Source organism: Cariama cristata, unplaced genomic scaffold, assembly GCF_000690535.1.
Source record: "Cariama cristata isolate BGI_N322 unplaced genomic scaffold, ASM69053v1 scaffold9984, whole genome shotgun sequence".
Taxonomy (NCBI): Eukaryota; Metazoa; Chordata; class Aves; order Cariamiformes; family Cariamidae; genus Cariama; species Cariama cristata.
Window position 1 is genome coordinate 26,833 of NW_009612348.1, and position 3,130 is coordinate 29,962.

Below are 3,130 nucleotides of genomic sequence, written 5' to 3' on the forward strand. Positions count from 1 at the left end.
GGGCCCGGCGCTGGCGCCGCACGAGGCGGCTGCTGAAAATTATCACCGCTCCTGGTTCAATCATTCCTGCAAGCAACTAAAAGCTCTCGGCAGGGCTCGTGGCCTGCTAGAAACATTCTTCGTCAGGTCGATTGATTTACCAGGGCCACGACTTGGCTTTTAACTCCCATCTCCTCCTCCCCATTCAAAGCCATTTTGTGTGCTAGCTCGAGACCTGCTGCCCGCACCCTCCAGGGACCTGCCTTGGAAAGCAGCTTCTCAGCCTCGGAAAAATTAGCACGACTAAAAATAAATAACAACAGCCGAGATTTGTTGTTGTTGTTTGTTGTTGTTGTTGAATTGCTGTCCCCGAGACAAAGCCGCCACAAGAAAACTGCCCTCCAGTCTTGGCTTATCGGTACCGGCTCCACTCCCCACCGCCAGCGGGGGGCCGCCCCCCTCCCCGCCCCTCCGTGGCGTACGGCTCCTTCCTTCACCTTTTTTTTGGGGTGCAGATGCCCACCAGCCCTTCCCTGGGCAAGGCAGGAGGCTTGGCACAGCCCAAGCCAGCCCACAAAATCCCCAAATTTCCAGGGATGGTGAGTCCCCACAGTCCCACTTTCCCCCCCCGCCCCCCAAGCATCTCCCCAAAACACCCTTAAGCGCTGTCTCCGTGGGCTGCCAGCCTCCAGCTGCTCCAGCGCAATGTTTGGGTAGGTCCTACACTAACTCGGCTTCAGTTTGCCAGTGGGCTTGCTTTCTTTTTTTATTTTTCCCCCCATTGAAGATGTGTTGGCAGACAAGAGGCTCAGGAGGTGCTGAAAGAGAAACCACCAAAAGCCAAAACACTCCCGCAGGGATGGCTCCTCGTAGCCCCCCTTGGCCACCCCTCAAAGGCTTCCCCGAGTCACCCCAGGACACTTTTCAGGTCCCTTTTCTTTTCACCACTGCAACGGGAGGGGTTTGAAGAGCTGTCAGTGCCCCGTGGGGCAGAGCACCCCACCGCGCTCCCCAGATGTTGGAGTTAAACACCTCCCAGCCAACATCTGCATCTCCCGCAACGCCCATCTCCATGGACCACGTGAAGACGGGAGCGGAGGGATGGATTTCATGATGATGGAGCAAAAGCCAGCGGCCACCTGCATCTCCCATACTGCGAGGACCAGGGATGCTGCCCTGGGGAGGGGGCTGCACATCTGCCAAGCCGCCTCTCGCCTTGGGCATCCTCGGCACGATCCGGAGAGCCGGTCCTGAGCCTCGTGCCGAGGCGGTACTGCCATCGGGCTGATTCCCTTCTCCCTCTCCAAAGCCCAACAATTTATTTTTTATTTTTTTTTCACAGCCACCAGGACATAGCCCCTGCCCCAGCCTGTCCCACACGAGGAAGAACGCGAGTGCTCTCCCCAGCAGTTGGCAAAACACTTTCTGAGCTTCCATTTACCTTTTCATGGGGGGGAAAGCATGAGGATCGATTGCCCAGGCGGAGGTAACGAAGTAACAGACTGGGAGCTGGGAGGCACCTATTTATAAGCTCAACTGCATCTTATTTTGCATCTGCCTCTGCTCTCCCTGTTCCTCGTCAGCATGGGCAAGGGCTGGGGTTATTTTTCTTTTTTTTTTTTTTTTTTTTTTTTGTTAATTGTCATTAAATAAGCACTGAGGATTTTTCCTGGCAGCGCTGGGGAAGCCAGAAAACAGGCTGCTTCTGGGTAGAGCAATTACTCTCTTGACATCTTAACCTCCTGCCCGGCTGCCTGACAGACCTTTCTATTTTCTCAGCTCTTTTCAGGCATCTCCCGAGAAGCAGAGCAGTTGTTGCAACAAGAACAATTAATACTTTGCATGCAACCCGGGATGGCCGCGCAGGCGCCGCACAGCACTGGACTCCGAGTCTCCCAGGAGGAAAAGGGAAGGAAGAAGCAGCTGCTGATGGGGAGGGAAATCTTCCCTCAAATCTAGGTGCTAAGGATGAGGTCGCTCAGCTTTTGCTCCGTGCACGGCTGCTTTCTGCACCGGGTGCGGGTGGTTTTATAGCGGTTTGATCCCCATCCCAAAGCGCTGCTGGTCTCAGCAGACAGACACAGGGACAGATGGACACAAGGACCCCAACGACATCAGGGCGGCCCGATGCTGCGCAGCGTCTCTGATCCCATTCCCGCTGTTGAGCATCGCGTGCGTCTGCAGCCACGACGGGATGAGGAGCACGGGGCACTAAAGCTCCCCTTGGTACCACGCTGCCGGGCATCACGCTGTACGTAAGCGAGGGGCACGTATATATGGTATAGACAGGGCTTTTGCTGTGCGCTCCTGCTCAATCACAGCATCCCACTGGGAGCAAGCCAGCAGCTCAGACCCGGCTCATCCCATGGGAAGCTCTCCTTTCCAGGCTGGGATACTGGCAGCAAGCTCACTGTCCCCTGACAGTCACTGCACACCACACCAGTTGATATTCTTTTTCCCCCCCCGGTTTTTTTTTTTTTTTTTTTTTTTTTTTAAATGCCATTTTAGGACTTGGGCAGAGGCAGCCGGACTCCTATGGATTTATTCAGTTCGTCAAGAATAAATCAACCAACCTTGCTTTCTCCCGCTGCTTTTCGCCTTCGCTGGAACGTGCGCTCCTCGCCAGATCCCTAAACATAGATAAGCGGCTGGGAGGATATTTGGGGGAAGTATCGTATATTCTTGTTCTATTCTTATCCTATTCTCGAGGCAGCCAATTTTGGCCAGTGTTTGAGATCAAACCCTGAGCTATTTCGTGGTCTGCTCTTCTGATCCACTACAGCAATTCTTGTAATCTTATCCAAGGGATTAACCCCTGCTAACTCACCCCCAAAACCACCCCAGACCCCACTTAAAAATAACAACATGTTGTTTTCCCCCTCCTGCATCCCCCAAATCACTTGTTCAGAAGGCGGCGGGGAGGAAGAGGGAGAAGATGCGATGGGGTTTTCAACAGTTTGGTGCCTCCCACTGAAATCCCTCCGTCTCCCGTTCGGGGCTGGGTTGTTTTAGAGGAGCTTTTGGCACATTAGTCATCCCTTCGCCCGAGTTGCATAATGCCACTGCTAAAAATTGCATCGCACCGGCTCCATGTCAGCTCTCAGACTCAACCCTTGTTGCTCTGATGGGGATGAGATTTTTTTTTTTGGGG

General features: G+C 53.9%; 1 protein-coding gene across 1 annotated transcript in view; it reads right to left on the reverse strand.

Annotated features, from left to right (window-relative positions):
* Window positions 1–3,130, reverse strand: part of KCNC4 (potassium voltage-gated channel, Shaw-related subfamily, member 4) — a gene marked incomplete at its 5' end in the record, with an annotated part of 15,076 nt that overhangs the window by 999 nt on the left and 10,947 nt on the right. The window lies entirely within an intron of this gene.